General features: G+C 40.9%; 1 protein-coding gene across 5 annotated transcripts in view; it reads left to right on the top strand.

The window, feature by feature from the left end:
- Positions 1-12438, top strand: part of ITPR2 (inositol 1,4,5-trisphosphate receptor type 2) — a 586098-nt gene that overhangs the window by 160448 nt on the left and 413212 nt on the right. The gene's annotated exons all lie outside the window — the stretch shown is intronic.

Genomic DNA, 12438 nt, shown 5'->3' with positions numbered 1-12438 from the left:
TCCTTTGGCCACCTGATGTGAAGAACCGACTCATTGGAAACAACCCTGATGCTGGGAAAAAGTGAAGGCAGAAGGAGAAGGGAACGACAGAGGATGAGATGGTTGGATCACATCACTGGCTTGATGGACATGAGTTTGAGCAAGCTCCGGGAGTTGGTGATGGACAGGGAAGCCTGGCATGCTGCATCCTATGGGTTTGCAAAGAGCTGGACATGACTGAGCAAATGAAGTGAATTGTACTGAACTGTTTTAAACTGAGTACAACTTGCTGTTGCCCCATGGTGTCTACTGCTTCATATATCTGATTACCACCTTTTCTATATGTGACTCTCAGTAGGGCTGGATTTCTTTAAAAGCAATTTGTATGTGTGTTAAGTCACTTCAGTTGTGTCCTACTCTTTGCGACCCTATGGACTATAGCCCACCTGCGGGGCTCCTCTGTCTATGGGATTCTCTGGGCAAGAATACTGGAGTGGGTTGCCATTTCCTTCTTCAGGAAATCTTCCCCACCCAGGGATCAAACCAGTGTCTCTTATGGCTCCTGTATTGCAGGCAGATTCTTTGCCACTAATGCCACCTGGGAAGCCCTAAAAGTAATTTAGTCAGATATTTTGATATAAAATAGACAAAGTCTATAATACAATTTGGTAGGAATTTAGCCATCCCTTTTGGAATGAGCAGGTATTATTACTGCATCACCCAAAATTCTGCTGTTTGATGGAAACCATTGGAATAAAGTGATTACTGTTGTATATTGGTATGCAAATTTATGTTTTATGAGGATAATGATTATGGAGGTGATGAATCAAATCAGAATTTCTGGACCTGAGTCAGTCCTGTTTGACTCCTCTCTGCAAAATGATTATCATGTTTACAATAGAAATAAACGAAAGTATCAGGTCACTGATCCAGTAAAAACTTTAATTCGTGTCAAAGTATCTTTAAATAGAGAAGTAGTTTTGTTTTGTTTTGTTTTTTAAGGTAAATTGGATCTTTTGTTTGTAATTCAATTTTATCCCCCGAGAAGGCAATGGCACCCCACTCCAGTACTCTTGCCTGGAAAATCCCATGGACGGAGGAGCCTGGAAGGCTGCAGTCCATGGGGTCGCTGAGCGTCGGATACGACTGAGTGACTTCCCTTTCACTTTTCACTTTCATGCATTGGAGAAGGAAATGGCAACCCACTCCAGTGTTCTTGCCTGGAGAATCCCAGGGACGGGGGAGCCTGGTGGGCTGCGGTCTATGGGGTCACACAGAGTCGGACACGACTGAAGTGACTTAGCAGCAGCAGCATGGGCTTTTCTTGCCTTGATTTTCAAGTAGCTGTACCAGGATTGTTGGGCTCTTACCTTCTGATGACTTAGGAACATGCCATGTTTAAAAAGCACAGTGTGTTCTTGTAAGCTTGTTTGTGCTCACAATAGTTCTAATCAGAGACCACTAGGAAAATATGCCTTCTTGAACAAATGGGGTTCATTACTCTTTGCACTCACACTGTGGGGAACTGTGGGTTATCTCAGTGAGCACGTGTTAGGAAGAACCTATTTTAGGGTTTGGGCTTATGCAGTTGATTTTGGGGATGACTTAAACAGGTGAAGCTTTGCTGTGTATAGAAATGCTGTGAGGATGAAGAGGTGTCTTAATACATTTTATCTATGGGCAGGGTAGGTGAGATCCATGTCCTTGCTAAAGAGGCAGTAGTTGCTCATACTTGGTAGAGGAGAACAGGATCATCATTTTTTTGTGGCTTGTACAATATTCACAATCTGTTGGTGTTCAGACATGGTTATGAAGTGGTGTTGTTTTGCCTAGATCACTCCAGTCATGAAGTGGCCTTATCTGGTGTTGCTGTTTTGTGAAATTGTCCATATTCACCAGGCCCAGCTCGAGTGTCAGGCCAGCTCCTAGCAACTCCCAAGGCCTGGCTCATATACCAGGCCAGCTGTTGGATGTCAAGGACTGTTTTTCTCTTTGTCAAGGTTTATTTCTGTGATATTCTGTATGGCTTCTTGAGCGTGGTGTAGAGACAAGAGAGCTCTGCTTCAGCACCACCATAAACTTGCATAGCCTCAGACAAGTCAGGTAGCTTTCCTGAGACTCAGTTTCTTCACCGGTCTGATAGAATGAAGATGTTTGCCCTACATCCCTCACTTGCATGTCATGCGGATAAAATCAAAGCAGATGGATGGACAACTCATTGTGTAAAAGATGTCAGTAGGTTAAAAAAGTGTAAGTTGTTTCTCTTAAGAGGGCCTCATATCAAAGCTTCAAATTGTGTAGTTGAATTAAATCTTCTGTGCTCATCTTTTTTACACTCCATACCATTTGGAGATGCTATTGATGCTTCTGGGCAGAGATGAGGGGAAGAATATAGTGTGTGAAGGCTTATGGAGCCTCACAGAGCATATAAATAAGTAATCAATCCATGGTGAAGTTCACTCTTTGTGTTAATCAAGCCTTAGACTTGCTAGATTTTGTTTATTTGTATTCTGAAGTACAGTTTCTCTCCACCTCCTAAGCACCCTTCTGTTTAAGCAGTGTTACTAGTGATACTTTAATTGCATACCACACAGGTGGATTTGCTTTTGCTGTAGAATTTTATGATTGGCTCTCATCTGTCATCTCAGAAGCACATCCAACTGGGACACTTGATTTCATTTTCTTTTCTCTCTAAAACCACTAGCTTGAGAGTAAATAAACCTGAGAATATGGAGCAGTAAAGCTAACAATATGGCTGCTCATTTTATACACCATTTACCACCTAGCAATAATGACGTTTCTGTCTAAGAAAGGAAACAGAGGAACATTTGGAGTGTAGCCTGTGAAAAATGAAATCTGTTTCCCAAAACAATGCTATCTCACTTCAGATCTAGGTTCCAGTAACACTGAATTCACTGTGACCATGCTAATTATTTTCTTTTCTAATTTTCCTTATGTTGCCTATTTAATATCCAGTTAATATTTTTCCTGTAATTCAGAAACCTTTATCAAGTGTTGCCTTCCATTTTTGAAGTTTCAAAGGTTAATCGATGGTGCCGCTGAAATGAGGCGGAGTGTGTCAGAGCTCCCATTAAGACCCAAATTGCTGTATTTATTCTACAAAGAAGCCTATTATTTCCAATCTTACAAATGTACAGCATCCACAGGGACCCTGTAAATATTGGAACTGTATCAAGCCCAGCTGGGAACCTGACAGTCATTAGTTTTTTTTTTCTCCGTGAAAGCCTGCATCTTTTCAGATGGCTCTTTGAAGGGGACTTTTTGGAGGATAACACCACCCATTTTCACTTACTTTATTTCTGTGGAATGTGATCTGATTTTTTGAGGGAATGTCTTTTGTCTGTGCTGGGGATTCTCAACCCCAGAAATCCTGATATATTAATATTTGGGTTAGATCATTCTTTGGTGTAGGGGCTGTCCTTTGCATTGTAGGATTTTTAGCAGTGTCCATGGACTCTTCTCACTAGATTCCAGGAGTGGCCTTCCTGTTCTCCCCCCACCCAAGTGTGGCAACTAAAAGTATTTCTGTAAATGACCAAATATCTCTTAGGAGCCAGATTGTCTTCCTTTGAGAACCATCAAAAACATACATGAAACAGAAATGTTCTAGGAAGCATGAAACTTTGCTGAAATAGACTTGAAACTTCTATAGATTTTTTTCTTTGGGGGTACAGATTCTGAAAGAAGACCCCCCCCAGTTCTTTGAGTATTACTATATATATTTTCATCAGTGGTAAGATGATAAGGAAAAGAAAGAAAAAAGGGGTCATATTAGGAATTCGTTTGAGAGCACTTGATTGCGAAGGAACCCTGGCAAGAGAAGCAGTGTTTGCAGCTTTAACTGGCAGGGTTGTGTCTGTTACATAAAGTCTGCAATGAGAGCCCCAGAGGGTCTGGACCAAGACACAGATGCCTGCACATCTTAGGCTGCAGTGGCTGTGCACAGGTCTGAATCAGCCCTGAAAACGCATACATTATTTCTTACCGAATGTCTCTGGCTCCTCACAGCAGAATCCCTACGTGATGTCTCTGCTAAAAATTCGATGACTCACAAATGAGTCAACAGAGAAGGTGTTACAGGAGGCTGCCTGCTGTTAAGCCCCGGCAGGGCCCCCGGGAGCTGGAGAAGCCAACGAACCATTAGTATCCTCTCTGGCTTCCCACACGGGATTTTCGACTTACACAGTCTGAGAGACGGTGTGCCTTTCCTTCCAAGTGTAAATGCTAGTTTTCTAAAAGCCCAGCAGAATAGGTTAACATTCTGAGGCCCTGCATGCCCTAAATTGAGAGAGTTTGGGAGAACGAGCTGATGTTAAATTTAACACCTGTTTAAGCTCTGTTGTACTGTAATGTATTTTCATGATGCAAAGAGGGAGAGAAGTGTGCTTCTGTAATTCTCAGCAGGGAACTAGTGTTTTGGGGTCTTGTTTTTTCCTTTAAAAGAGATGTGGGTTTATAAACAAAAGCCACAAGCACATGATTTTGAACAAAACTGTTTTTGTATTATGGAAATAAAGCATTAATTTTCTTGTACATTGAAACTCAATCCATTCATTTAGAAATTGTATACTTATAACTCATTATTCACATTTCATTGTTTAAAAAATTCCAAAGGGCTAGCTTGAAGTTTGCTGTCAAACTGCTTATGACAGCTTGTTAAGCAAATTAACAGAGTATAAGAGATTAATAAACACAAAGGTTTAGACTACAGCACTGTTTTAAAAAACTTCTAAATGTGTTAGAAGCTCCTATTCCCAAATAAACAACTGTCATGCTTTTATAAATGGGACTTATCTGTTCAGTAAAGCTTTTTATCCCCAAGGACCTAAGCAGATGATTTGGGGATACAATATACATTCCATTTATCCTGTGTAATTAAAGTTAAACCACAGGTCTTAAATAGTATGAGTAATTTAAAGTGAGCTTTTAGTTAGTCCTAATAATTAGTGAGGTTTCTGTATGGCAAGGATTTTTATTGTTCACTGTTTAAGAGTGTCAAACTAGAGAGGTCTCTGATCACTCTTATCAGGATTCCACAGGGAAATATTACCAAGTGGGATATAGTAGAAAGTGGGGTTCAGCTGCTCATTGCTCAGAAGCCATTAAAGAGGCCAGGTTGGTAGAAACTGCTTTATTTCGGAGGCTGGCAACTGGTGAGGGATAGGGGGAGAGGACAGATGCCTGTCCAAAGCCAACTCCTCCCCGCCCCCAACCCTGTCCCCCTCCGCTCCCCGCCTCAACAGTCTGGAGGCAAGAGCTTTTATAGACAGAGGGAGGGGGCTACATGCAGAAACAGCACAGTCAGTCCCGACAGTCATCTTGAAATCGGTCACTGGTGGTCTGATCTACATCATCTTCATTGTTTTAAGTACAGTTAATCTTCATTTCCAAGGTTGCTTTGTTTCCATTTCTTTGAGGCCAGTTCTCTGAATTGTGGCAGCTTATGTCATGGCTACAGTTTGGTCATCATGTAGTTAACTTCTTCCACTCTGTGTGAGTTTCAGTATCTGCAAAACAGCTCACAGACTATGGCTCAGAATATTATCTATAGCCCTTGAGGAGGAACTAAAGGTCCTTGACTCTGCTTAATGGCTAAACTATTATTATTTGGTCTCCTTTGACTGGTTTCCTTTGTTTCTGCATGTTCTCACTTCTGTGATTAGACCTATTCTTAGGCTAAAGTTTTTCCATGGACAAAAGGCAGGCTGAGGACATGGGGGACAAGGACCATAGGGTCCTGCTCCATTTCAGTAGGAGGGCAGTCTCTAGGAACCTGGACCTGCTCTCCCTTTATGTGTCCAGAAAATTCATTTTATTAGCTTTTCAGAAGAGGAAAAAGGAGAGTGTAGACAGGAGGATTGACTCCACTAAATGAATTCATAAATGACTGATATATAATCACAAGGTCCTCTCTCAGCTCCCCATGCTTGTGCTCAGTCGCCTATTCGTATCTGACTCTTTGTGACCCTATGGACTATAGCCCACCAGGCTCCTCTGTCCATGGGATTTTTCTGGCAAGAATACTGGAGTGAGTTGCAATTTCCTGCTCCGGGGGATCTTCCCAACCCAGGGATTGAAGCTGCGTCCTCTGCACTGCAGGCAGATTCTTTACACTGAGCTACTGGGGAAGCCCTCTCAGTTGCTGAGTAGACATGAAGCCTTGGGGCAGTTAATGCATTTTCCCTGAAGGAAAGTCTCCATCAAAAGCTAAATTATGATGAGAAGGTTGGTGTGCAGATCGCACAGATCCCTTTCAGGGATATGGAATGCCTCCAGGAAGACTGGAGTACTAATTTGTTGCATCTACACTGGCCTACAGTGAGAGAAACTGTCAAATACTTGTTCATTGACTCTCCAGTATTTAGGGTACATCCTTATCTTCTGTTAATAAAACATTTCTTCAAATACGAAAGTGAAGTGTGTGAAAGTTCATTGCTCAGACACGTCTGACTTTTTGCAACACTGTGGACTCTAGCCCACCAGGCTCCTCTGTCCGTGGACTTTTCCAGGCAAGAATTCTGGAGTGGGTTGCCTTTTCCTCCTCCAGGGGATCTTCCCAACACCGGGACCAAACCTGGGTCTTCTGCATCGCAGGTGGATTCTTTACCATCTGAGCTACCAGGGAAGCCCTTCTTCAAATATGGTTCAATATAATTGATTAGATTTTATTTTCCTTAGCTAAAATTGTGTTTTAATTGTGGCTTTTTTTTTTTTTTCCTACAACTGCCTGATCTCATCCGTTATTTCTGCATTCTTCCATTCTGAGGCAGTCTTCCCTCATGTGTATTAATAACACTCTTTATGTTGGTGGTTCTTTCTTTTGGCTGCAATAGCATTGCCAAATCCAAAAAAGAGCTCTTTTATATTTCTTTGTGATTGTAACTCTCCCGATCTATTTCTCCCCAAGTTTTCATGTTGTAATAAAAAAAGAATTTCGTTTTTTCCTTTTAGAATTAGCATTTTCTCTTCTTAAATCTCCCATTCCTCTTTCTCTACCTTCTTCATCATAGTGATCTTTATCTTCAATATCAGATGTCACCACCATTTTCACTATTGAGAAGGAGTTCCTGGTCGCACATGGTACATTCTACTGGGCCCTGTATAAGAGGATTGTGTAGATCTTCTTGAGACCTCGACTCAGTTATTTGGAGGTGGACAGAAGTGTGATTCCTGTGTCACCAATACATTTCAGAGCCGCCAGGGAAAGCTACTTCCTTCATCCAAATCTTAGTATAATATCTGGATTTTCATGTTGAGTTGGATGGCAGAGATAATGAAACAGTGTACTTTTGAGTTGGTTAGTTGGTTCTTTTAGTCTTCCCTCCCTCCCTCCCTCTCCCCCTTCCTCCTCCTCTACCTCCCTGTCTCTTCCATCTTCCCTCCCTCCCCACTCTTTCCTTTCCTTTCTTCCTTCAACAGCTTTACTAAGTTGTTATTCACGTACCATAAGGATTCTCCTGTTTAGAAGTTACAGTGTTGTGAATCTGTAACCACTATCTAATTTTAGAACATTTTTTTAATCACCCCCACCAAAGAAAGTCTATATCTACTAGCAGCCCCTATCAACCCAGATCTACTGTCTCTGTGAATTTGCCTTTTCTGAATATTTCATATATGGAATTATACAATATATGGCCTTTTAAGTGTCTGGCTTCTCTTACCTAACATAATGTTTTCAAAGTGCATACATGTAGCATGTATCTGTATGTCATTCCTTTTCATGGCCAAATAATATTCCATTTGGTGCATGTACCATATTTTGTTTCTCATTTGATGGGCTTTTGGCTTATTTCTGCTTTTCAGCTATTATGAATGAAGCTGTTATGAACATTCATGTGCAAGTTTTTGCATGGTCATATACTTTCATTTCTTTTGGGTAGATACCTAGAATTAGAATTGCTGGTTGTGTCTGTGCTAAGTCTCTTCAGTCATGTCCACCTCTGTGCGACCCTATGGACTGTAGCCTGCCAGGCTCCTCTGTCCATGGGATGCTCCAGGCAAGAATACTGGAGTGGCTTGCCATGCCCTCCTCCAGGGGATCTTTCCGACCCAGGGATTGAGTCCATGTCTCTTACATCTCCTGCATTGGCAGGCAAGTTCTTTACCACTAGCACCACCTGGGAAGCCTAGAATTGCTGGTTATATGTTTAATATTTTGAAGAACTACCAAACTCTTCCTAAGCGGCTGCACCATTGTGTGTTCCTCAGCAATATGGGGAGAGACTGAGTGTTACAGTCTCTCCACATCCTAACAGTTGTTATTGTCTGTACTTTGACAATAACCATTCTAATACATTTTCCTATTTAGTAATGAGGTTGAGCACTTTTGCAAGTATTTCTTGGCCATTTTTCTGTCTTCTGTGGAGAAATGTTTGGTCTCATCATTTGTTCAATTTTTAATTGGGTTATTTGTCTTTACAACTGTTGAGTTGTAAATGTTCTTTTTATATTCTGGATACAAGTCCCTTATCAGATATATAACTTACAAATATTTCCTCTCAGACTGTGAACTTTTCATAGTTTTATTTATTTATTTATTTTCGGTTGTCCTGGGTCTTCATCGCTGTGCGGGCTTTTCTCTGGTTTCAGTGAGCTGGGGCTCCCCTCTAGTTGTGGCGTGCAGGCTTCTCACTGCTGCGGCTTCTCTTGTTGCGGAGCATGGGCTCTAGGGTGCGTGGGCTTCAATAGTTGCAGCTCCTGGGCTCTAGAGGATAAGCTCTATAGTTGTGGCACACACAGATCGGGGTTTTTTTTTAAAACAGGCATTTGTAAAGAGCATTTTAGATGCACAGCAAAATTCAGTGGAAGATACAGACAGTTCCCATATACCGCTGCCTGCACAAAAGTACAACGTCCCCTACTATGAGCATCCTTTACCAGAGTGGTATGTTTATTACACTGGTTAACCTACCTTGGTGCATCATTATCACCCAAAGTCCATAGTTTACATTAGGGTTCACTCTTGGTGTAGAACTTTCTATCTCTCTGATTAAAGTATAATGACATGTATCCACCATAAAAGTATCATACAGAATAGTTACATTGCTTTAAAAATCCTCTGTGTTTTTCCTACTCATTCCCCTCCCATCCCTGGCAGCCACTGATCTTTTTACTGTGCCATAATTTTGCTTTTTCCAGAATATCATACTGCCATATATTTGAAGTCACACAGTATGTAGCTTTTTCACATTGGCTTTTTTCATTTTAACTATGCCTTTAAGGTTTCTTCATGTCTTTTCATGGCTTGATAGTTCATTTCTTTTTAGTGCTGAATAACATGCGATTGTTTGAATGCCCCACAGTTTATTATTCACTCACCTCCTGAAAGGTGTTTTGTTTGCTTTTATGTTTTGGTAGGTATAAATAAAGCTGTGATGCAAGCTTTTGTGTGGACATAGCTTTTCAGCTCCTATGGGTAAACGACAAGGAGCATGATTGCTGAATCATATGGTATAGAGTGTGTTTCATTTTGTGTAAAACCATTGGAATGTCTTCCAAGGTGACTGTACCATTTTGCATTCCCACCAGTGATGAATGAGAGTTCATGTTGTTCTACATCCTTGTCAGCCTTTGGTGTTGTCAGTGTTTTGGACTTTGGCCATTCAGTAGCTGTATATGGGATATCATTGCTGCAAGTGAGATCTAATTAGAGAATTTGCTATTCCCTAATGACATTTGATATTGATCATCTTTTCATATATGTTTTTACCACCTGTATGTCATCTTCGGTGAGGTATCTGTTCAGGTCTTTTGCCCTTTTAAATATTCGATTAATTGTTTTCATATTATTGAATTTTAAGAGTTCTTTGTATATTTTGGATACCAGTCCTTTATTAAATATGTCTTTTGCAAGTATTTTCTCCCAGTCTGTGGTTTATCTTCCCATTCTTTTGACTGTGCCTTTCACAGAGCAGGAGAAATTTGTTTTCATGGAAGCTTGATTCTCAATCATTATTTTTCATTGAAAGTGCTTTTGGTGTCATATTTTTCTCACACATTCCTATTTTCCTTCTAGTGTCCACACTTCCCATTCCTTCCCTCATTTTGACCTTCTCATCCCAACTATTTTTCTTTCTTTAGACTCTTTCCCTCAACTGTCTTGAGAGTTGAAATACAGGAAATAAATGAAACTGTAGAAAGGCACAAAGGCTGCCTACATTTCAGTAGGGAATAATTAAAGACTAGTGTTTTCATGATGCAAAGGAACACATTTCAAGTAATAGAATTTCACTTGACTAGCTGCTGCCAGAGATTTATTTGGGAAGAAGTCTTTTTAGCTCACAGATTATCTATGAAGATCTTTCCCAAGCTTGAGATACCATGAGCCTAAGCTATAATGTTACCCAGGCTGCCTTCTTTCCTAGCTTACTTGTCTGGCAAGGCCATTTTTATTGGGTTATTTAAAGACATTTAGGTTTTCTTCTCTCAAGATGGGATGGTGTTTTGCCCTTCAAAGACTTTTGTTTTCAGTTCACAGATTTCCATGCCCTCACTGCAGATGACTGTGAATTGGGTCTTCTGACCCATGAGAATTTTTTCAGAAACCTTAAAGAAGGTTGTTCTTTGAAGAGTGACTCACTCAATGTCTAAGGGCTGCAGATCAGGCCTCTGGCTTTGGGTGATATGGATTGAGATGTCTAGTTAAATTTGGAGTTGAGCATTCACTGCTGCTCTCCTTCTCCTTCCTTTTCCCCTCTCCTTTCCCCCTTTTTATTCCCTCCTCCCCATCTCATTCCCTTCTTTCTCCTCTCCTTTCTCTTTCCTCCCCCTCTTTCTCCTCTGGTCCTCCCCCTCTCCATCCTCTTTCTTTCTCTCCTTCCCTCATCTTTCATCTCCTGCAGGTAACTGCACTCATCTCTTTGTTTAAATGAAATTATGTTCTTCCTCTTTCTCAAATTTTTGTTGTAAGGTTAGCAAGAACAACCAAGGAATGGTTTGGGTACCCTGAGAAGCTTTGTGTAAATTCACAAGTGTAATTTGCTTACTGTTTTTGCATTTCCTTCTTTCCTATTTCCCTATACTTCCTTCTAATGTGTAGTAAGTTACCTTTTTTCTGATGAATAAACATAGTTCACACTTACTGGTAAGAAACAACCGTTACGGGGGTTAAACTACCTGGGGAGAGTTAGCCAGACTCCTATCTTCATTTAAGTTTGAACTTGGGTCTTTGTGGAGGGCCTATAAGTGAAAGATGCCAAGAGCTACCACGGACTGCTAGGCTGTGTGAGATTTAGCAGATAGCAATCCTGCTTATACTTGGGACCCTGGCAGTTCCTCTGCCCATTTGTAGGTCAGTGGTGCTGCCAGTTTGTGCACCATTTACAGAAGACACCAGCAAGAAATGGAAAGGATTTTCTGATCCAAGGAAAATGATGCTCACAGCCTTGGGATGGTGCTTTAAGTGAACATTTTGGAATGATCAGGTGTAGTACTACATTGCCATGGCGACCTTGAAAGCAAAGCTTGTCTTTGGATATGAACTGCTCTCATTTACCTTCGAGCATCCCTTCCCTCCTCTATTTTCTTTCAACTTCCTTTGATGGTACAATGACAGCCGTCCTCTCTTATATTCAAATTTAATTGATTTAATAAATATGTAGAAGTATTACCAAGCTTATATTATAATTGTATCCTGTTTTGGTTTTCTTATACATCAGATCCTTCCATGGGACATAGGAACTTGGGGAAGTGCAAGAGAAAATGCATAATCATCAGTCTTGTGGTGTTCTCTGCTTAAAATAGTAGGGATGTAGTGGAAATATTGGCTGAGTTTCATCATAAAGGCTTCTATTCCACTTGACTTCATTTTATTTGACATTATAGTATCTTTTGGGATCTTATAGAATAGCCAGTGAACTGAATGGGAATCCTGCTGTTGATTCCCCTTCACTCCAAGTTAATATCCCAGTGGTGTTTTAGGGATTAGGCAGGAACTCTGAAACACATCCATGCTTCCAGTTTATGACGTTTAGATGATTCGGCACAGTTTCTTCTGTGTTTTTGTTTGCTTTGTTTGGCTGAGCTGTCTTCGTTGTGGTGTGTAGGTTTTCTCTAGTTGTGGAGCATGGGCTCTAGAGTTTTCAGGCTCAGTCAGCGCAGTGCAAGGGTTTAATTGCCCTCAGGCATGTGGAATCTTAGTTTCTGGACCAGGGATTGAAATCCACATCATCTACATTGGAAGGCGGATTCTTAACCTCTGGACCATTAGGGAAGTCCCTCTGTGTTTGTTTTAAATGTGGAATGCTCAAAATTACTACTGTGAAAATAGGTTTACTATCAGGGAAGGGCCATAACTATTTTGACTGTTGCTGCTTTGATAATTTGCCCAGCTGAAGTCCTCTGGAGTATGTGAACTGGAGTGTGTGAACTAGGCATCACTATAATCCAATGAAGAAATACATGCAAATTTCAACTTCTCTCCCAGTTTAGTAACAAATC

This window comes from Bubalus kerabau, chromosome 1 (assembly GCF_029407905.1).
Source record: "Bubalus kerabau isolate K-KA32 ecotype Philippines breed swamp buffalo chromosome 1, PCC_UOA_SB_1v2, whole genome shotgun sequence".
Taxonomy (NCBI): domain Eukaryota; kingdom Metazoa; phylum Chordata; class Mammalia; order Artiodactyla; family Bovidae; genus Bubalus; species Bubalus kerabau.
The sequence above is the reverse complement of the archived record's forward strand: the minus strand, read 5'-3'. Positions and strand labels throughout refer to the sequence as shown.